Raw genomic sequence first — 23866 nt, forward strand, 5'->3', positions numbered from 1 at the left:
AACCTTTTTATTAGCTCACTTTTTAACACAAACATGTGTGTCCTGATGGGGCAGCATGGAGTAATGGTGAGGGGTTCTGAGCTCCCAGCCTGAAGGTCGAATGTTCAAGTCTGTTGTGGACATTGCTGTTGTATCCATTCCTGATAACTGCTCTAGCCCACCCCACTATATAAATGGGTACTTGCATTACTAACCCCCATATACAGAGAATACTCTAAACTAACACTACAGAAATATGGAAAAAGCTACAGCCCAAGAAACAGCTTAAGAAACAAAACAGCCCCAAGTAATTAAAGACCAATAAATCTGACATCTATTACATGTAAAGTAATAGAAAAAAAAGTAGACCTAAACGAGAGGATCATCCAGGTAATAGTCTGTCATATCTGCTGCTTGAGAAAGAATCAAGCAACAGTCAGTTTTTATAGTTCAGGTGGGTAGCTGCGTCAGCATGCGTAGGCTGCAAAGGAACAAGTAATAACTGAAGAAGGCTTCACGGCCAAAACGTTGTGTTTTCTTTCTTCTCTTTTCAGCATAGAATAAACCTATTACTTGTTCCTAGTCAGTTATTATGACTAAGTATAGTCCAAGCAAAATTTAAGAGACTTGAACTACCTGAGGCAGGTTATTGCCTCAGGTGATACACATCTCCTGTCTGATTGCAAATCCATTACAACCGACATTGACTGAGGTGAGAAGAGGTGGGGCTGGCTATATTGGCAAACCTACACGTAGTGCACTCCACAACAGTAAATGACAGATGCTCATTTAATCTAAAGAAGTGCAGGCTTTGCTATGCAGATAAGTAAAAACATAAATTATAAAAACAAATTCAGAAACACTTACCTAGAACAGGCTACTTATGAAAAAGACTTGTAGGGAAGCAATAAGAAAGCAAATTAAAAACCTGTATAGTCACAAGTGTCAAATTTAAATCAATGTACAGTATGTTATGTTAAAATAATAAAATGCACCATTTAGGCCTCATTTAGAATACTGTCCAATTTCCAATTTCTGTCCAATTCTGGACAGAAAGTTAAAAAGAGATGTTTCTGTTCTTGACTTCAGTCCAGAAAAGAACAACCAGATACAGTCCTAGACTAAAAAAAATGTCCAACATGACGGGTTAAAGGAACTGAGCCTTTTTAGTCTTGAACAGATAAGACTTATTGGATCTGATACCAGTATTCAAAATCCTCAAAGGCATTAATAATAAAGTCAAACCAACGGACTTCTCTCACAACACTTGGAATGCAAATCTTTTTTTTTAACTGTACGGCTTGTCATAGCACCGACTGAATCACCGTCATGTTAAATAAATTCCCCGATCAACAGGATTGTACAGACATTTTGAGACTGTTTTATTGTGACACGCAAATAAAGTGTGCAGAGCTAACAGAGATTTCTCACCGCATTCCAAGACAGGTGTAGATTTACGCACCTACAGTATACTGCCTACAATATGCACCTCGGACCGGGTGCTCTGAAAATGCTGCGTTATCTACTGCAAGGTCGAGGACAGATGCTACATAATTGCGTTTCCCACATAGATCAGTGGGATAAACAAAAACTAACTGTTGTTAATACACGGGTATTGCTCTCAATCGCTAAATGAGGCACTTCTGCCTCACAGTCCCACAGGCAGGAGGGCCAGTACGCTCTGTCTGTGGTCTGCCGATCTCGGCTTGCTTGGGGGTGTGGAAGACGAGGGGAAAGGGAAACGGAGGCTGTTGCTGCCATTTCGAAGAGGCAGTTATAAACACAAGCCGCAGACAGGGAACCTATCAGAACCATCGCCGGATTACTGTCAGGAGGCACGACTCGGAGCAAGTGCGAGGAAAGGGAGAACGAGGACTAACTAACCAGCTCTTCTGTAGTAAAAGAAGACTGTGCACTCTGTCGTCAGATTTGTGTGTGCAGCTGAACAGACAGCATTACGGTACAGGTAAGACAAATGCATTTAAAAACGAAATTCCTGAACATTTCGGGACTGTACGTGACAATATATACCAGCAGGCATGATTTAATATATAGCAATGTGCAGTGAGAGAGATTGTGAGGCAGACGTGTAGTCAGTGCCCAAAATGTAATGCAAAAAGGTGTAGCGTTGTGCAGTTTTACAGATTTATTGGCTCTGGAAGTATGCAGTGAAAGGGGGCCGCATATTTAGCTAGGATTCTTCTTCATGTGTGTAAATCACATACGCTTTTACAACTACAGTGTTGTATGTCTATTTTTTAGGTTGTAATGGAGGGTTTGAACGATTCATTCTCGCCTGATGCTCGTACTAAACGTTTTCATGTCATGATAAATGAATATACGAATGCAGTGTTTATTAAATAAGAATGTCTGGGTTTTAAGAAACAATTAAACAATAACTCAAATGGTGCAATACAGCGACTGCAATGCACTTCACTAATAAATGTTACATACTGTACAAACTGTACTTGTAGTGTAGGTTCAACAAATGTATCCGGTGTGCATGTTAAAATGGCAGTATAGACATTTTTGTACAAAACGAGGAATTCCAGTTATAGCTGTAACAGGCTTTCGGGAGGAAATCTTGTTCTTTGTACTGTAAATGGCGTATTCTCCATGTGTAACGGTTGTCTTTCACAATTTGTGGGTTGTAACATTTCCTCTGCGGTACGTGTCGGAGGTTAGGAAGCCCCTGTTTGTCACCCGGGCGCTCTGCTTTTCCTTTGCTGGCTTCTTGTTATGAATTTCCGCTCCATCCGCCCCCCGACACTCAGATCCGGGAATTGCCTGTGGAGTGACGGAAATCCTCTCCCATCTCCTCTTATCAGACGGGGCTGGGGAGATGAGAGACCCGTGAATTCGGACAGACGGGCAGGGTCAAGACACTGCGAGTAGCTCGCTTCCTCATCACCCCGCCGTGCGGGGCTGAGATCAGTTCGCACAGTTTAGGTAACGCTAATCCTCGTTTCTGTTTCCGACAACATGTTGACCGATTGTTCTGACACAACACATGCTTTGTGTTTTTTAGCCTGGTATTACAAAGTACTGAAGTCTGTTGCAAGCAAGGGGAAATACAGAAATCTACTAAAAAATGTCATTTGGTATCTTGCTTATGAGTCGTTGATACAATGTAAACTGATGATAGTGATACAGGTAATACAGCTGACTTGATTAAAGTGCTCACATGCTGTGAGCGTATACTGTACTTGTTTTCTTTTAATTTCCAGTGGTGTACCAGAGAGAGTGAGAAGCAATTGATTTGAATGGCATGTCTAGTTATTTCAGTACACTCAATACTGAGTTTGAAAGTGTAGTGAATTAGTTTCTGTGTTTCAGGTGTTGATGTCTTGTTTCACTACAACAGGAACTGTTGATGCTTTTAAAACCATTACAAATTCTTTAGCAGTTCAGATGGGTAGCTGTGTCAGCATGCATGGCTGCAAAGGAACAAATAATAGGTACACATCCTTAGCAAACATTGTTTAGCAATTATTTTTAAAATCTACATGTCTGCCCTGACATTTTATCCATCTTTTGTCAATGGATATACATTGGATCTTTGGTGTGATGTAAAAATTACAAATAGAAGCAGGACTTTCTCAGAGTTTATCTGCACTTGTTAACTGTATGAACTGCAGGAAATTACGATATGCCATTTAAAAACTATGAAAAGCTTTAACTGCATGTGAACCAACCACTTTTTACTGTAACAATTAAACTTGTCAGTAGTCAGAAAAAATATTTATAGTATTACACCTCAGAAATGTTGCTCCAGGGTCACATAAAACATTCAGGATCTTGAATTCATTAAAACATTCAGGGTCTTAAATCAAGTCAGTGTGAACAGTTTATTTCTATTCCTTTTCAACAAAATAGTTCATTTTTCAATTTTTTTAAAAGAAAAGTGTAGTAGCAATGGCGTTATATATGGTCAAGAATACAGTGTGAGCCACGATCCTGTCAGTGTCAGTGATATATACTGTACAATCCACAGGTACCCCCTCACATTCAGACCCCCGAGAAAGTGTTTTGTTCTGTCTAGCATGAAGTACACTGCTGTTTCCTTGGGGTATCTGAAGCATGTAAAAACACTCTTTGCTCTGTCTGTATACATTACTGTAAAGCACTGCCATGGTACTGTGCCAGTTACAAATAACAAGGCATGTCTAAATATTGATGTTAGATACCCAGCAGCATGTAATCTGGATATCAGCCAGGCGGACAGGGGTGGACATAGTATCAGAGTGACGTCAGGATGAAAGCAGATCCCGATGAGATGCAGACACGGTCAACTGTGTTGCAAGTAGGAATAAATGCCCATAAATGCAAAGTGTTCCACACTGGGAAGATAAATCAGTATAGCATGGATGGAACTGAGGAAGAATGCAAGTCACAGACTTTTAGCCTACGCACTGCATGCCATTCAAACTGCCTGAGCTCCTAACTGTAATGTGGTGTAGCAGTTTAAAGTCAATATCTGGGACTATATTTAAGAACATCAAATAAAAATCCAGGGTGCAATGGGCAGAATACCTCCAAATCCACCTGTAATAGTGAATTCAGTTCTAGCTACATCTTAGAAAGGCTGTGAAGCATAAAGGTGCCCAGCTCTTGTGCGGAGGGCTACAATCCTCCCAGACCTACAGGTCCTAAAGAACAGGAGGAAGCTCATTTAAGATCAACTCCACAGCGGCATGATAATGAGAGAACAGCACACAGTTTTGGTTTAACAGTGCCAGAATACAGAAAGAGTTTTATGCACTAAGCAAATTCCACAACATGCATTTCGTTTTGCCACTACACTACGCTCCAGATAGAATCTTACAGTAATTCACTGTAGGAGGAGTCTTATTCTTCTTGACAGTTTTGCCGTAGCATTGATGTTGTCAGCCTGTTCAAATCACTTTGCCAGGGTTCAAAATCTTTTGACCGTCAGATGGAGGCTGATGACAATCACAATGGCAGCCACTGACATTAAAAGGTTAACACTTTAGTGTTTAACTGCTGATGCAGTAAAGCATGCTGTTAGTGCGGGTAGCAATAGTGATCTCTTAATCTCCCAATCAATTTGTTTTTCAAGACTTTGTAATGTGCTTATCAGTTAGGTACATTTGCTGTTTGTTTAAGACATGAATTCACAAAAAGCTGGGTAGGAGCCATGTTTTTCAAGTTGAGTTTGAACATTTTGACTGGTCCTTGGCAGCATATAATAATCCGTGCTGAGGTATCTTACTTCTTAGTCACAAAACCACTATTTTTGCATGGACACTGACATAGATTGCTGGGGAAAATCAAATCCATGTGTAATAGTCAGGTAGAAATGACTGTTATTTCATAGCCCTGAGATGAGGCTGGAAAAAGAGGCTGAAATTGAGATTCAAGTTTCTTGAAGTAAACCAGTTCTACCAGTGATATGCTGCTAAGATAGAACTGGCAAGACCAAAAATATTTCCACTCTCTGCTTCTTGGCTATAGGTAGATTTCTATGCATTGTACTGCATAAATACTGACATAGATTGCCAGGGAAGATCAAATCCATTCTGTTTTTTTTAGCCATTCATTGGACTATAATTGGGTCCTGCAGTTTTATGTGGGAGAAAAATAAAAACACAACTAGTCTCTGATCTATGCCATATTTTTCATTATCAAATCACACCCAAGAATTCATGTCTTTCTCATCTTGATGGGAATAATACAACAATTTATTCGTGCAGGGTTGTGGCTTTTGAACCAGGATCACAAGAGTGACTTGCCTTTTGATCAGTATTGTTTCAGCAACTGCAAGCACTTCAGTCCAGTGTATTGAATCCATTGACTGTTGTCATTACCTGCTGTTCTGCACAGTTAGATATGGAAGACATTGAGTCTGTGGCCTTGTCAAATAGAGAGCTACCACAAGCAGGAAGAACTGCAAGCTGATGGAAATGAGAAGACAGCCCCTATTTCTTTAAGAGGTTGGTTGGTGTTCAGTGTGGCAGTAGTGAGCAGGGCCCTGGAAGCTGATGTCACTGCAGCTGCTAGAAACGTTTCTCCAAACCTTGATGTCTTGGAAGTGCCTATAGATTTTTCTGAAGCAGGTGGAAGTAATTATAGATGTTAAACAGCCAACTTTCAGTGCACAATCATGGTGTAGGAAGGCAAGCTGGTGTCTTGAAAGATACTGGACTTACTAATTACAGGGTCAAATGTACTGTATGCCAGGATATACCAGCATCTGACTTGGACAGCTGTAGCAATATGTGGACATGTATCAAGAAAAGGTTTCAGAATGTTGATTCTTCTTCTTTTAACTGTTTACATACTATATTAGACTTTTTCTTGAGTCCTTGAATCACATACAGTACGAACAACCCAGGGCATGTTTGAGGTGATGTTTATCTTGTTCCACTGCAAACCAGTGCAGAATCAAGGGCTTATTCTCTTCACTATGAATGTACTTCAGCTCTGAGTCTCTACGCTTTGTCAGGGAGAGATACTGTGGGTGCTGTAGTGGGTGTCATTGCCGAGAGGCTGCAGTGAGTCTTGCGTTTGCTTGACACCTCGCCTACAGCAGTAGTGTCTGTGAGGAAGTGAGCTCTTCTCCCCCTCCCTCATCACAACCTGTGCCAGTAAACTGAGATTAGTGCTGCCAACAGCTTTGTCACAAGACATAATGGAGTTGCAACAGTATACTTTTTGTCTCTGATGGAAAACAAAGAAATGATACTTTTATGTTAGTCATTGTTGTGGTGCTCATACTTGTGGAAGTCTGAAATGCTTTACCATGACCTTGAAGTAAGTTCCATCCGGCCTGTTATTCAGGGACAAAGATGTTTTAGGCCAGGATGATTCATTTCTGCCTTACTCATCCTATATGGAATCCCCATTTTTGGGGTCTTCATATCGCTGCATGCACCTTTGATCCCTGTGATCACATACAGGGGAGAATGAGAACGTGTAGGCGGACACATCCTCATTAACACATCCTGGGCCCCAGCCACAGAGGAACAGTGCTAACTAGTGGAGTGGTGTGTCCTAACCTAAAGGTACTACTGTATATCACTGCCAATGGCCACAGGGGTTACACTGTTGTTAAGAGCCCAGAGATCCATGGTCAGCTAATCCCACCCTGCCTCAGCCAATAATGTGATGCCACATGAGAATCTCAACCTCAGTCACAGTCGGCAAGTGACATGACCAAGACATTCCAATAAAGTGGAAGTTTACTTGAAACAGTCCAGATGTATTCAAAGTGTTTTTTGCCCTTTTTCTGCTCATAGCCATTTCACAAGCATATCACAAGGTTTAAATGTTTGGGAGGTGGACATTTCTTTAACGTTTCTCTGTGTGATGGAGTTTCTAGGTTGCCGATGACACAAAAGCAAGTATGAAAAGTAGACCAGCGTAAGTAGGGTACACCCAGATATGCAGGGAAGTAACTTAGTCACGCACCTCATTTTCAGTGCTGCTGTTTACCTGGATCATTCTATCACATGCACATACTGTATTTATCAGCAAAAATGATGACTGAAAATCAGAATCTGGAGTCCACTAATGAGTTCATTCAGTTTCTTTTACCACTCTTCTCACAACTGTTCAATAACTGCCCTGCCTAAACTGATTTGACCTGAAATCTTTACCTAAGCAAGTAAGTCAGGGAACATCCTCTTAGCTGTGGCTACCATTGCATCTCAACAGTGTTGAGCGTATTGGTTTGCCATGGGTCCCCACAGCCTGCTCTGTCATGTTGCATTGTTCTCAGTCACTTCTGCTTAGGGCTGGGCGATATGGCCAAAAACATTATTACGATAAAAATCTTCATATCAGTCGATATTGATAATTATCACGATAAATGTCAAATGTCATTATTTTTTTCCAAGTTTAAAAGCAGATTTTTTCTCCTGAGTGAAATTTGAAGAAACCAGACAGTTAATTGGTAAATTAAACAACTTTTTATTTTAAGAACACAACAAACACTTGCCAAACAGCAGAAACATTAAACAAATCTGTTATCTGTCCGGTCTGCAACATGCACGCGCACTCGCGCACATGCGCACAGTATTTTGTGTGCATGCGCAAAGCATAAACATATATATCGAACATTTATCGAACTTTTGTTAAAATTATATCGAGGAAAATTATATCGCAATAATTATCGTTATCGAATTATTGCCCAGCTCTACTTCTGCTTGCCTAATTAATGCCTAATACCTCGTGTGGTGGCTTGGTGAGGCATGAATCTGGTCAAGCTGAACCATTACCAAATAAAAACATGCAATTTATCTATATCCTGAAGAGAATCATTTCTTTATGTTTCAGGAGGTTACCAAGTCAATAAAGTTCTTCATATAGAGCTAATTTTCCTGGGATACCTGTTCATTTTCTCAGTGCAAGAAACCCATGAACGAGCAAGATGGAATGTAGAGTTGCTGAGTGTTATTAGAAAGGTTCAAGCTGTGTTTGATTGTTGGAGGTGATACCCCTTCATGGCATCAATGCCCCTTCATTGGCTTGTAAGGTGGGTTAAGAGGTGGAGGGGCTGGCTGAAAGTGTCATGGTCAGATACATCAAACCACTACTGTACTGCTGTCCTTTGCAATCTGGCAAAACTGTTTTTTAATTCTTTTTTTAAATTTCAGAGGTACTTATAAAACAGTGGGAAATAAAAAATGAAAAAAGAGAATTCCCACTCCTTAAAAATGGAAAACTAGTAGGGAGAAAGAGGCAGATGGATAGCTAGTAGATGAGCAGTGAGGTGATTGTGGCCACTGTGAAGCATCACATCCTGTTTCCTCACGAGGTCACTTCCTTTCTTTAGACCCCAGCTGCAAAGGAAGGAAGGGGGTGGGGGGTGTTACAGTGGACAGTGTTTGGCCTTGTTTTGTGACAAAGAGACAGGAATTGAGGGGGTGGATTGGGTGAGAAATGTCTGGTAGAAAAATATAAAATAAAATCCGATTTAAAAATAAAGTGTTTTAACCCTTCAGTAACAAACGACAAACGACACAGCGACAAACAAATCCATGCTCTTTTCCTAGGGTGCAGAGCCTACTGTACCATGTTTGTTGTGAACTAATACTGAACAGCTCTCCCTTCCAGCAAGTACTTCATGTGGTAAATATGGAACTGCTGTTCCAGTCTCACCGCCATGTTCCTGGAAAGTGTTTTTCAAAATTCACTTTACAACTGACCAGGAGTGCTTGGTGACAGTGAGTGTCAGGGACATTTGTGAGCAGAAAAGTTGAAATTTACAAGTGCATATCTAGCCATAGCTAGCAATACCACTCAGTGAAAGGCACTCAACATTTAAACATAATGGTGTCAGATTCGCTTTCTCAGAAATCATTGACCAAACTTCACATTTCAGGACATTGTTCCAAGAAGTGAGTGTGAGTGAGAATTTGAGCTTGTGAAAGAGTATGTGCTATGCATCTATCATCAATCTATCATTTAACATTGCAGAATTTTGGAAAAGTAACCAAAATAAGGCAGTGTGGAAATGTGTTTCTTATTCTCTTGAGTGTTTGACCTACTGTACTTCTAAAATTCTAAAAAAGGTATACAATAAGACTATGTTTCTTGTTTTTCCAGTAATTGTGTTTTAGCTATAGTTCCAGCAAACACCAATATCCTTCATCTGACAGAGGTGTGCTGACGAGATCCCGCCAAGATCCAGTCCCACTGTTTCAGGTGCCTTCTGGTCACATTGTGGCTGCCATGCTGTGTTCTCTGGAGTTCTCAGGCCTCCTGTACTCTGGCTGTGCTCTTGTCCTCTTCATTGTCGACACCTCTGTGCATTTTCACTCACTTTGTGAACTTGTCTTGATACTTCTCAGCTGGGCTTTATTTACGCTCTTCACAGCCGCCCTCCCACTTAGTGCTTCTCTTACAGTATCATGTACATCGGGTATATACCTTGTGCCCTCCCCCCTAATCTCTTCTTTTCTGATTTTGTGAAGATGGGCCAGCCATACATATTTAACATAGCATGCATATGGCTGCCTGAGTAATTCTTGAATGAATGAGGAATGAACAGGTAACTATGTGTGGGTGCACATAATGATTTCTATAACTTAGATGTCACAGGTTCAAGCCTGAGTCTGACCAGGATCCCCCAAGCAGCAGCTCATGATTGGCTCCTTGCAGCCAGTGGTAGGATTGGGATTAGCTAGCCAGAGCTCTCTTGGCTCCTGGAGAAACAGTGACCTTTGCGACTTGCCAAGCATCTGCAGGCCTGCAGTGATGTCTGTGACACTCTTCCAAATAGTGCTGAGTCCCCTGTAAATGACTGTGAATCAGAAGATGAATACTGTAGCTTCATGGAGGGGCATATCGGTGGCAGCTATCTGTGGTTGCTCATGTTTTTGTGTGGGTAGAAGAGACATTCCTGTCAGCTGGGATATAAAAGCTCAGACAGAGATTCCAAATGAGATGTAGTGTGTATATGAGCTGCAAACAGCAAATCTAAATTGTATTAAAAAAATAAGAAGAGTTGTTTCATTTTCGAGAGGAATCTGTTGCAGCTAGTAAGTGGGGAAAAAGAGAGGATTCAATATGTTGTCATACTGGTCACCTGACCTTTGGAAACCGTAGGCTGCAACCAAGCCTCAATCAAAAATATCCCTGTGCCCTGGTATGCAATACCTGAGCACAGGCTACAGTGCCATAACTAACTTATTCATTTGCATACGGTATAGTATCTTACTGTTACAAAAGCAAATGGCACCTGATAAGGAAGATTTTGACATGAAATTAGAATCTCTGTTTGAAAATGGACACGAGATTTCTGTCTTGCTCTTAATGTGTAAGTGCGATTTCCTCTGTAATTGTCTGAGGCCTTATATTCCAGTTACAAACAGCTTGTCTCAAGCTTTTCACCCAAACATGCGTGCATATCGTCACCTCATGTGAAATTAACCACTCACACACACTAGCCCTATGTTACTCTAGGCACTTCAGTAGCAGTTTTCTTACTGGCAGTTACTGCTTATTATCTCAGCAATAACTGCCAAATGTAAAACTGTCCTTGGGATTATTTTTCAGTGCTAGCTGTTATTGCTAATAAGCAACATGGCTTTTGTAACACTCTGAGTAGGATTGCTACGAAATTGCAGATAGCAGCTATTACTCAAGGCCCTCATCTCTTTTTTCAGCTAAGATCAGGCCGGAAAAGGTCAGGGCAAAAATTGACATGTATGCCTCATTTCTCTTAAACAAAATGTTTCTATTGGATTACCGCAGTAGTATTATCAAGAGTAAGACATTTCAAATTAGGCTAGGTTCATGTCCTATAACAAATCTGTTGCTTCTCCCTGTGGAGGATATGACTTCATATGGAAACAGGAAGTGAATTTCCCTGAGACACCTGATTTCCCTCCCTCCCTGGCAGAGAGTTTGCATTGTTAACTTTCTCTCTCTTCCCCTCACTTTGTCACTCTGTCTTTTTCCCTCTCACTCTCTGCCTCTCTGCCTCGCTGTCTTTTTTTAAAGCCTCAGTTTTTCTCTTTTGGTTCCTTTCTGTCTCCCTAGTTTTGATTTTGAACTGACAGAAGCCTGGGCTTCCTGTTTCCCACTTTGCAACCCATAACTCCCTCTGCTGTCATCTACAGCAACATGCCACAGGGGGCACCACGTATCCCAAGCTCCAACCCCACAGCTTCTTCACTGGCTTCTGCAGGTGGAATGCCAGCGTCTTCCAAACAAGGAGGGAAAGCCTGACAAAGTTTTAACACACCGGGACCAGGCCTTTAGCTCATTAGATGAGTAATGTTCTGAGTGGTTTTGCCAGTAAAGACATTCATTTGAAGCTCATTTGATACAAAAATTAGGTGCTGTTGTGTACATATTCTGGCTACGTGGCAAAGCTATTCCAAAGACCAACACGATGGTAGGGCATACAGTAGAAAGTGTGGAAGACAAATAGAGGAACGCTGAGTTAACAAATATAGAGTGCATTGCTCTGTGTTTCACACAGAAATGTTTCCAAATGAAAGCCATAGGGAACTAAGGTAAAGTGTGCGCATGGATTGAGAACTGGTAAACAGACAGCAATCAATGTGTCAGTTTAAGGAGCACAACCACTGTTTGGGTGGACAGAAGCGGTATTATATTGTAGGGATGTATAGATATGTTTTGAACTCTTTCTAATTCACAGTACGTCAATGATTTGGATTCATTGGCAAACGAGTTACATTTTTATATGACACATAACAGGAGGGGTGGCAAGCAGGAACACCAGCAAGGCTATTGCAAAACAATTCAGACAAAACGAGGGATTGGACTGACACTGGGCAAATGAAATTCAATGTTGATAAGTGCAAAGCGATCCATGCAGGATGTAGGAACGTAATGCATCACATGGTTCATTCTGAATTGCAGGAAGCTGCACATGAAAGGAATCTGGGTGTATATGTAGGTTCTTCTATGTCCTCATCCAGACAATGTGGGGAAGCAATAAAAAAGCAAACAGAATGCTTGGGTCCGTAGTAAAATGAGTGAAATTTAAATCGAGGGAAGTTATGCTCAAGCTCGACAAAACACTGTTAAGACCTCAATTAGAATATTGTATTCAGTTTTTGTCACCATACCATAAAAAGTATACTACCGACTTAGGATGTGTTCAAAGAAGAACAACAAGAATGATGCCTTGTCTCAGGGAATTGTATTATAAGGAGCTAAATCTCTGGAGTCTAGAGCAAATGAATTTGAGGGATTTGATCTGAGTATACAAAATCCTGATTGGGTATGAATTCGGACAGCTGTGGGGACTATTTGAGATTGAAATAGTGAAAAAGATTACTGGGTCATGATTGGGAAAACTAATAAGAAATCAGTGTAAATTGTGGGTGTCCATTTGTTTTAAGGCCTAAAATCTGATCTGGCCCTTTTAAAGAAAGCCCTCCTCCTTTAAAAGAAGAAAAATGCAAAAACATCTTGAAAGTAAGATATATTTTCGTTACAGAATTATTATATAATTTTGTTGTCCACCCAAAAGGGTGGAAATTTGCCTGAGTCATCACCGTAAAAAAAATACAAAAACCAAATAAAGCTCAATGTAAAATAAATGCACATTAAAAATAAACAGTAATTCTATCCATGCAACAATACATATGCACACATATGCACACATCACACTCTGCCCATATTACATTAACATTACATTAATCTGCTAGCTTCATACAGGAAACAGTCACTTAGCTGTGTTTAATGTCCGATTGCACATGGAACAAAATGTATACATTTTCCTTGGCTATGAGTATTCTAAAACACCTCCATCACTGCAGCAGTTGAAAATGTGAAGAGATTGGGAGTGGTCATCAACGATATATTGCATTTCTGCACAGCTTAATACAGCTCTTTAAGCTGTTTTTGTGATCAACCAGTTATTTTACTATTTAACAATCCTGACCAGTTTTCCCTTACTCTTTTTACGGGGGCTACTATACCACACCTTGAACCCAACAGTAAGGATGTTTTTTCCTCACATTCTATAAACACCGTCTTCAGCAATATTCTTGATATTTTGTTTGTTTGTGAGTATATTCAAGTATCGGCAAAGAGTCCTGGCAGGAGCTGACAGAGTGATACAGTGCCCAGGAGCTGCCAGAGAGGAGACCAATGTCTTCTTTCCGGTTGTCAGGTGTGGTCCTCACAAATATAGTAATGCCCACAAAGATAGAACAAGCATTCTGATGACTGGTGATGAGGTGATTAGTTTATAAACAAATAAGAATCTAAAAATACCAAGTCTACTTATTTTAGGTCTGCTTTAGCCCATGTGTTGGGTTTCATTTTGGAGGAGTATAGAATCGTAAATAGCATGTGAGTCAATAGGGGTCCTTACAAGTATGGAAGCACAAATGTATGCTGGAGCTAAAACTGCAGAAAATGTCTCTGAAAAGGCAGTAGCTCCCAAAGTGTGGAGAGATGTCAATACATTGTAAAATTCACAGCAAATGGCACCTTCCAAAAGTGCTTAAAATATTTGTCTCAGGTCTATTTTCTTCCTGTACAGTGTTTCATTTTGATGTAGTAAGAGTGGGGAGTGAGGAGTGAATGGAAAATTTACCTCAATGGTCTTAAATTAACAATACAGTGGCTATCAAAAGTATTCACCCCCCTTTGAGTTTGTCAGTTTGTGTTAGAGTATGAAATCGTAATGTAAAAATGTCCTAGTGAAAACAAAATCCTACAGATCCTCATAAATTAATTATAAATATTAAACATAAAATAATTGGTTCCAGTTATTCACCCTCCCCACCTTGAGTCAGTAGTTGGTAGAGGCACCTGTAGCAGAAATTACAGCCATGGGTCTTCTTGGATAAGTCTCCACCAGCTTTACACAAAAAATGTAGATGTTTGCATCTGCATTAATGTTCACATGCGTGTATATGTGTTGCTCTGTGCGGGTTCTGTCATTCCCTTGACCATGCCAAAAGTCACTGTGTTTATTTTCCGACTTTGGGTTCGTAGTCTAAATGATTACTTGTGCAAAAAGAAACACGCACGCAAGCTTTTGATTCATGTGATGGTGGTCATGGAACAGCTCATTGAGGTTCTTAGGCCAGTGCTGGCCACAGAATGGTGAAAAGGGGCTGAACAACCTCCTCAGCTTTTCTTCTTACTTGAGATACTGATGCTGACACACTGATGCTGAGCAGTCCAGCTTGTTTTGATAGACCGCAGAGTGTCAGTTCTGTACCGCTGTCTGTAGGAGGTGGCCTCTGGGAGCCCAACACAGTCAGAGGCAGAATCTTGAGCACTGAGGGCAGTAGATTTAATAATAAAAATAAGATTCAACAGTATGGGAAGAATGATCAAATCATTAACAATTGCCAATGCCTGGTGCTTAAGTATAAAGCTATTTTTTTTTTTAGAAATTTGTTTGTCTTAAGCATTAGTGGCATTAATGAATTGGTTACAACTGGAGACACAGCTGAAGGACTTTGAGGTCTCAATCACTTCTGATTTTGAGGATGCCCACAGTGCACATTCAAAGCAAAAAGCTGGGCATGTGTTGTCTGCTTCTACGTGAGATAGACTATTTGTTTTGACTGGCTTGTCATTCAGAGTCAACTACTCACCCTGCCTCTCTGGGCTACAGACCATTTATTTTGCCTAGAAGAGGGAAATAGTGAAGTCTCAGACTTCTCTGTTAGACTAGACTAGGTAGACTAGAAACCATTGCAGCAACAGCTTGTGCTGTGACAGAGCAGAAGCTTCTTGTGGTTATGTGGCGAGGAAAAGGCTTTTCGCTGAGAGACGCATAGTGTCTGAGAGAAGAGAAAGCCGGGCAGCTTCTCAGTACAAGGCTGAGCCTGCATTCTCAGCTCTGCTCAGTACCAGGCCCAGTCCAGCATCTCAGCCACAAAGCTGCTCAGTGCCGGGTCCAGAATGCCTTCTCACCTGCACAGCTTTGCTCCATATCGGGCCCAACCCACCTTCCCAGCTGCACAGCTCTGCTCAGCACAGTATAGCTGGGCTCAGTCACGCCTGTGCTATGTTTGCCTCCCCAGATTAAAAGTGAGAGCCACAGAGCAGCCAGGAGGTCACAATTAAGACAACAAGCAGTCAACTTGGAGCAGATTATTCTACTTGTAGTTTTCACTATACAATGAATATGAGTTTTACATCCACCACCTAAAGTACTTGCCTGCATTTTACACACATTTAGTCACTGTCAATAGCTGTTTCTTATCCCACTGCGCGTTGCAGCCAGCCAGAGTCTGCCAGAAGCACAGGTCATGAGGAGACCCCGGGTTTGCACCACTGGATGAGAGGCCAAGAAGCATCAGATTTGCTTTGGGAGACAGGAGGAAAGGAGCTCCTGTTGAAAACCCACATGAACACAGACAGAAACTCTACAAATTAATAAGTGAATTAAATGTTTGTTCTAAAATACTTACCATGCAATCTGTATACTTACTGTAAACACTTCCAAGATTGAAATTGAACATGAAAATTTTGTTAATCGTAGCAAGATAAAGCTAAGATGATATAATTGATTTAAGATGGTGAGTGTCACTGACACTGTCAGTATTCAGATCTGTAAGAGTTTGCCTCTACGTGTTAAGGCCAAAGTAGAGTATGTCTGGAAGCATTGTGTATCACGGAATTGCTTCCCTGTTTTGACCATGGTAATTTTCTAGAACTATTCATTGTAAGGAAAATACCTCCATTTGCATTGAAGTTCAGACTGAAAACCTACTAAAAGAATAAATAAGAAAGCATACCTGTGTCTAGGTATGCTCTCATTTTACGCCTCATATTAAAAGTCCCGTTTGATTACAGTTTTCTTTGCTAACACATTTAGTCCAAATTAAAAGCTTCAAAGAAAAAGGCTCAAAGAGCAAGAGCAAAGCAAAAGTTAATTCAAGAGACTGGCTACAATGATTTTGAATTGTGAAAGGTGTAGGCAAAGTCTGAGAAGGGTGTTACCCAAAACCAAAAGTGAAACACGGACCTTTCAAGACAAATGGAAACCAAGGGGGCACGTGTTTAGGACTGAAACACAAAGGGTAGGTGTGTGAAACAAACTGCACAGCCATGTTGTTGAAGCAGACAGTGTTCTGGGATCCCTTTAAGATGCTTCTCGACAAGATCTTTCGATCAATAAGGTGCTAGTGATGAAAATACGCCGAAGGATCAAATGGCCTCTTCCCTTTTGTAACGTTTTTTTCTGGTTTCATGAGCGCTGTTCTAATCGGGGGCAGAAAATTGAAATGTGCAGTGTTATCCACTGGAGAAGATGCGTGTTGAAATGTGTCTGGTCCAACGCCACAGCACAAGTGGGCTCAGTGTGGAATGAGCTGCCCAAGTTCGCATCGCTCCCTTCCACTGTGGCAGCCACAGCCACAGAGGAAGCAGCAGCCTAAGAATGTTAAGTGCTTAACAGACAAGCCCTTTCCTGAGCAATCTTCAAAAGATAATTGGTGGCCACTGGGACTTAACAAAAACATTTGTTTCTCTCAGATCTCGGACTCGCCATGACTGTGTCTTCCTGTTGCTGTTCGTCCCTCTTGCTGCCATTCTCAGCCACAGCTTGAAACACTCAGTTATTGTTTCTGGAAGGTGCTCAAAGATACCGTACTTGTGGCTTAGAGTAATAGAGGGCAAGGACCAGTTATACTGTGCGAAGCTAGTGGAACTTATGAATTGCCTTTGTTAATACTGTTGTGCATATAACAGACTGAAAGATGTGCTAGACCTTCACACAGGGCACAGAAGCACAGGGCAGGTGACCTGTTGTTTCTCTGTCTGGTTGTCGTGTGTCATTTTCAGTGGTCTCTGCAGTTCCATTCCATCATCATCTCAAATGATATCTCTTATCTGTGTTTTATCACGAAGTGAAGGGTTAAAAGGAGTAATAGCATTCTTCTCTCCCTGGAGACACTATCTTTTTTAATAGTTGCATTTATTTCATTTTAATCCAATGCCATGCCAAGCACATGCAGTAGCCACCAAAAAAAGAGCTAGCCAAATCATCTTCAGAGAGCAATAGGGAAAGTCAGTGAAACTCGCTTGCCTGAATTCGGATGTTAAGTCATTTCCACCTCTATAGAAGAACCTACTGTAGAACAAGGTAGAAGTGTGGTTATGTTAGATGCATGGGTATTTTCGCTGTTCACATGCCGAACACCTTGTGATTGCTGTGGACTGCGGTGCTTGATAGCAGCAGCCCATTGACTGTGGTTAAAGTTTTTCGAGGTGTGAATCTCAGGTTGCTACACTTAAAGAAATACACTTTGCAGTCAGACAGAGATGTTTTTAGCTTTGCATTCTTCATCAAACGTCAAGGAAAATATAGGCATTCCAAGTCAAATGCAGTGAATTTGACAACAGTCGAGCTTCAACTCCTGTGACCTTATTAAAGTGCAATTTTCTTCCGTTAATGTAGTTTTCAGTGCTCAGCCCATGTGAGTTAATAATAGTAATTAATTCCTTACACGTATATAGTGCTTTTCTGGACACTCCACTCAAAACACTTTACAGGTAATGGGGAATCCCCCACACCACCACTAATGTGCAGCCCTCACCTGGGTGATGCGACAGCAGCCATAGTGCCCCAGAACGCTCACCACACACCAGCTCTCAGTGGGGAGGAGAGCAGAGTGATGAAGCCAGTATGGGGGATTATTCGGAGGCCATTAGGACCCACACAGTGAGCGCCCCCTGCTGACCCCACTGACACCACTTGCACCAGCAACCTTAGTTTTTCCCAGTTTTTCCTTAGTTTGTCCCATCCAGGTACTGGCCAGGCTCACACCTGCTTAGTTTCAGTGGGTTAGAGGATGAAACCCTCAGTTTACTCTGAAGGGTCTGTGGAAATGACTGATCTTTTGTGTTTGTTTTTCAAAGGGATAAAAAAAATAATCCCAATCTGTCAAATCCATCAGGACTAACAGGTAAAGCATATTTGAAAGAGATTATTTTTACTAAAGGTAAAATTAAAAGGAAAAAGTTAACAAGTTAATCATTTTTCAAATGTTTACCATCTTTGCAAGAAAAGGATCTAAATACAAATGTTCTGCAGTCAAGGTTTACCTTTCAGTGTGTCAGTAGCACACTGTGTGCAGTTCATAGGAGGAATTTTAAAGTGAGGTGGTTGTTCATGTGTTCATTACATGCTCCGTCTTTGGGATAACTGTCACTTGAGCAGTAAGATTGTTTTAGTTTTGTGCTGTATTTGCATCTAATATTGAGTTTCAGGACCTTGAAAACACAACTGCGCCCACAGCATGTTCGATGCCACTCACGAAACCAAAGTCAGAGCAGTGTATCTGAAATTGCCATGAGCTCAGCGGTTTAGTGAGAATCTTAAGTGTTAAGAAGCAGAAAGCATTGGGTGGCTTACTTCTGTGACAATCGGCGCTGAATATGCATGTGTAACAGGGTGCAGACCTTTGCAGAAATCAAATTGCCCGTTTGAAACCTAGATGATTAATCTATAATAGTCACATTCGCTTACTTTTAATTGAATTCCAGGCAAAGGAAATGCATTGAGCACAAAAAAAAATCTCCAGGAGCACATGACCTGCTCTGCTGCAGTGGAGTGTCTACGGAGTAACGCTGTGTGTGTTAAGAGGCTGCAAGAGACTGTGATTGAATCCCAGCAGGAGCAGAGCAGAGCTGCACCCTTCTTGCGTGAGATAACAAATGCTGCAGTGGCTCATCGGTGAGACAGACGTGAGAGAAGCCAGGTAGAGATGGTGTGAGATTGGCTTGCTTGAAAATGTTAGGCATTTGCTGCTACACTGTGGGGCGATCTTCCAGTGGACACCGGGAATAGTGTCCTCCTCACCTTCTGCCATGGCTTGTAAAGCACTTTGAGGTGTTTTTAATGTGAAAGGTGCAACTTAAGAGAAGAAATATTATTAAGAACATATGAAATATGGCAAATGAGCTCAATTGTAGTGAGCTCAACCCATTGTGCTTGTTGTTTTGCTAGTAGTTTAATGATCCATTAATTTCATCAGGCCCTTTCATAAAGGCTTCTAAGTCAGTGGCTTTACAACCAGGATTGACTCTGATCATACCTTTTAGGATTTTTAATATTTCAATAAAGTCCTCAAGCTGTCACATCCCCACAATTTCAGGCTGAACAGATTCCCTTCTTTTGTGCAGATTCCCTTCCAATCAGAAAATTGGTCTGGCTCCCTTTTTTGTCCTACAGAGTAATAATGTTTTCCTTGCAAGGTGGGGACCAAAACTGACTATGATATTTGGCGTTTAGATGGATTTGCTGGGCGGCACAGTGACACAGCTGTTAGCATTGCTGCCTTGCAGTGCTGGGGCCCTGAGTTTAATTCTGGTCGTGAGGTGCTCTCTGGGTAGAGTTTGGTTTCTGGGAAAATTGGCCCTGGTGTAAGTGTGTCTGCGTGTGCCCTGAGATTGACTTGCTTGCTGTCCAGGGTGTACCCCATCACGTGCCAGTTGCTTGCTGGGATAGGCTTCAGCTCCCTTGTAACCCTATACTGGATAAAGCAGTTAAAAAATTGAGGATTATTTTGATTTTTTGCAAAAAATCCCTATTTGTTATTAACTTAATGGCATTAGCAATGACACTTTTGACATTTAGCAGTATAATGACAGTGTGAAAAGCCATTAGGTTGGAGTTTAGCTTTGGCCGTTAACCACATATTTGCAGTTTAGTTGTTTATTGTGGGACTTCATTTTGATGTTTCTTAATAAGGTCTTTTTTTTAGCAGAACTGTTGATCTTTTTTCAGTCCTTGCATTAATATACTGCATGCGGGATCCTGCCACACTGAAGTAAGCACCCTTGATCTACATGATGTGACACAAAGCCCTGAATGGCATAGGGTGAGCAGAATCTGGCGAGATGGGTCTTGTGGACACATGGTTTTCGATATTTATACTGGAGCGTAGAATTGCGGTGGAGAAGTGGGCTGTTCAGAGGCGTCTGTCTCACTATGGCAGTGCTGTCTTACATATACTGTAGGTGGCTTTTAATGAACATACTGATTATTCATTTATGTGACTTATATTCTGTTACTTCCAGTATATAAATTGTCCTCAACTGCAAACTGCAGTCGGTGTGACAGGGCTCTCCCAGACTCTGGAAAGGAATTCTGGAATCCCCTGCCCATGCTCTTTATAGACTCAGAGTCTGGTGAAAGTTTTTGTCTAAAGTTTTTTGTTTTTGTTTAAAAATACAGTACTGTGATGTTTGCTTCTAACTTATGTTCTGGTTTATTGACATTTTAATTTGTCATCTTTGCTTGTCTTCTTACCTCTTAACTTGGTTTTTGTTAGTTGGCAAGTAAAGACCAGCATCTAGATAGGAGTGTAATATCCCCAGTATTCCAAGGTTCAACCAGTCTTTGTGCCTTCCTCCAGCCTGCCACAGATGGGCCTGTCCTGCCACTGTCAGCACCTGGAAGAGCCCTGCTTGTGCCTGTGATGTTTGGGCTGGAGAGTTAACTCTGCACTCCAGGCCAGGCCTGCACAGCCACAGAGGAGTCCTGCATTTAAGCAGCTGACCTTTATTGCTGTTGTGGGTCTGTTTCTGTGGTTGTGCCCCTGTCACTGTTTCAGGAAATGCAGATGAAGATTTTTTTTTAAACTACTCGTTTCGCATTCTGAAAACTCAAAAGTTCAATTTAAAAATATTTTCTTTTTTGTTTTTCATGCAGACGTTTTGTTGGGACCGTTCCTAGGCTCTGACGACAGAGGCGAAAGCTTTCCAAGGTAAGTCTAACTGGGCTCGTCTTGCATACTGTAGGTAACCTGACAGGGAGTTTTATTTTACTATGTCTGGTTGTCTTCTTATCTCTTAACTTGTTTTTCGTTATTTCTGTTGTCTGCATAAATGGCCAGTGTCAAACATGGTAGGTGAAAATGGCATCTAGACAGGAATGTAATATCCCCAGTATCAGTAGTATCAGTAAACAATAATTTACTGTAAATAATGTAATGTACAATACAATGTAATGTAAGTAAATGTCAGTGTCAGTAAACAATAATTCACAGTGCCAGAATCTTTCTGGATATATCTGTAATACTAGTGCTTTACAATTCCCTTGGCTTGTACTTTGCAAAGGTGTGCTCCTTCTCATTCACTTGTGTGCTTCATTCACAATACCGTACAGAAGGGTCTTGCCTTTCAAAGTCAATTGTTTTGTTTAAACAACCTTTGACAACGTCGTGAAGGAGCTTGCCTACACTTGAGAAAAAGCGTTAGAGGTTTGTCGAAATGGGGGAGAAGAAGATTTATTCATTTTTCCGGGTCACGATAACATAAAGCCCACTGTATCCTCAGGATGCATACCGCTTTAGTCTGTTTAGATGTAAGCACACTGAGGCCCTGAGGCAGTATTTGGTGACTTTTCTCTTTCCAGAGCCCCACTATAACAAAACTGAAAACTTGATTTTGCTTTAGCAGCCTTATACAGTACCATTATCTTTCATGCGAAGAGCACAACAACAGGAAAATGATTTGCATTTGCAGTCCGGCTGGTTGCCAGAAAGGAAAACATTCACTAAACTGGCATGTTTTAATTGTTGTGCAATAGCCATGTTACATGAAGTGCTCATAAATGGTGGGTAAAAGTAAAAAACCTCAGATCTTGTCAAATAAATGTGTTGTTTTTCTGAAAGTGAAGAATATAACAAACAAGCATCCTTACTACTGACAAAAGTCTTAGCTAGTGGCTTCTGGCCCAACTTAATTTTCAAGGACTGTTTATCCTTGAAAATTAGGATAAGTAGGAGATTTATCTGATCATACTCACAGTGCAAAGCAAAACTGGAATATTTTCAAAATGTCAACATTAAGTGCTTTTGCAATTTTCCAGTCATTGTCATATTACCTTTGATATTAAATTGGGAGCTATTTTTTTACATTGGAGATGCTCTTCTGACAACTTTGTAGATTAGTTATTTGTCTTTTTTACTTTTGCTCAGTCATTAATTATTAGAGTAGTTCAAGTAGGTAGCTGCGTCAGCATGCATAGGCTGCAAAGAAACAAGTAAAGGTGTATTTCATGCTAAAAAGAGAAGAAAAAAGACGTTTTGGCTGTGGAACCTTCTTCGGGTGTTTCTTTTCTTCTCTTTGCAGCATGGAATAAACCTTTACTTGTTCTATTAATTATTATTATTTTCATAGTAGTATTTTAACTCTATTAGTGCTTTCATCATAATTTCACCAGAATAAGGATTCTTACTGGTGAGTGTTTGAAGTGGCCTGTGGAGGAAGACATTTGGAATTTGGCAGAGGGTGTGTGTTTGGGATGTGTGAGGCTGAACTGCCCTTTCTCTGGGTTTCCAAGCTCTCAAAGAATGTGTTTGTGGAGGACATCAGTCGATTATTTAGACCTGACACTGTAGTACAGCCATTTACTGTACATTAAGGCTGAGAGTAGCCCAAGACAGCATTGCACTCCTGAACTCTGACGTCTGTCTTGCAGTCTTGGGAAAATACTTTATGAAGAAAAGTAAATGAACGTAATCAGTATATGACACGATATGGGTTTGATCATCTGCATTGTCCCTAATTTAATACCTCCTTTGTTTTCTTGAGCTGTTTCTGTACAATAGCTTGGCAGTGCAAAAGGAGATTGGAAGTTCTTCGATGTTCATTGGCTGTTACAGATCTCACCATATCTCAGATGCTGAACAAGCCTGAAACAGGCTAGTACCGGGTTGGGAGTAAATGGCACTTATCCCTCTGAACCAGAATTTCCAAACCAGTGCTCCACTGGTTTGGTGACAGGGGACATGTCCTGTAGGAGGTGGTGTCCTTTGGATGAGATGTTAAATTGAGGTTCTGACTGCATTATCTTAAAGATCCCATGTTATACAGTGTAGAGCTGTGCATCCCAGTGTCCACTCTGTAATCAAATAGTAATAGTTGATCTTTCCTTAGTAAGGTTGGAGGAGCAATTTCTCACTTATCTATCTGATCTGTTGAATAGCGTAGGCTCTAGCACATAATGGCTGTATCACAGTATGTATGGTTGCAAATCAGTCCGTCTTCTATGTAGGCAACAGATTCATAGACAGGATATCATCATGCTACAGCCTTTCTTACTGCCAAGGTGTACTATTTCACATATTATAGATGGGTACCTGGAACGAATCTAACTATGGTTATTGTTGAAGCTGGCAATATCCCAGCACTTGACTACCTTGCTAACCTGCTGTCCATTTGGGATCCCATATTGTGTGAGGCAGGTTGCCTAGGGGAATAGTCAGTGAAGTGAGGAGGCTTGCTGTTAAATCCCTTCCAGAACAGAACAGAAAGTGTTTAAGGTCATCCCAGATTATGTTAATCCAGAGTCCAAAACCAATCAGCTCAGTTTTATTCAACTGGGATACTTTGGTGATCCACTAGAAAATTGTCATGGAAACTAAGCTGTCTCCTGTAAGGGGACACAGATCTTGTCAGT

The 23866-nt window shown here is 41.0% G+C and overlaps 1 protein-coding gene across 2 annotated transcripts in view; it reads left to right on the forward strand.

The window, feature by feature from the left end:
* Positions 1-1346: 1346 nt before the first annotated feature.
* Positions 1347-23866, forward strand: part of yrk (Yes-related kinase) — a 66125-nt gene continuing 43605 nt past the window's right edge. The window contains exons 1-2 of one of the 2 annotated variants that reach the window (XM_088932564.1): positions 1347-1945; positions 21113-21167. The gene's annotated coding sequence lies outside the window, so the exon portion shown is untranslated. The remainder of the gene's footprint in view (positions 1946-21112; positions 21168-23866) is intronic. The other variant, XM_088932567.1, reaches the window with a different exon arrangement.

Source organism: Atractosteus spatula, chromosome 14 (assembly GCF_055471065.1).
Source record: "Atractosteus spatula isolate fAtrSpa1 chromosome 14, fAtrSpa1.hap1, whole genome shotgun sequence".
NCBI lineage: Eukaryota > Metazoa > Chordata > Actinopteri > Semionotiformes > Lepisosteidae > Atractosteus > Atractosteus spatula.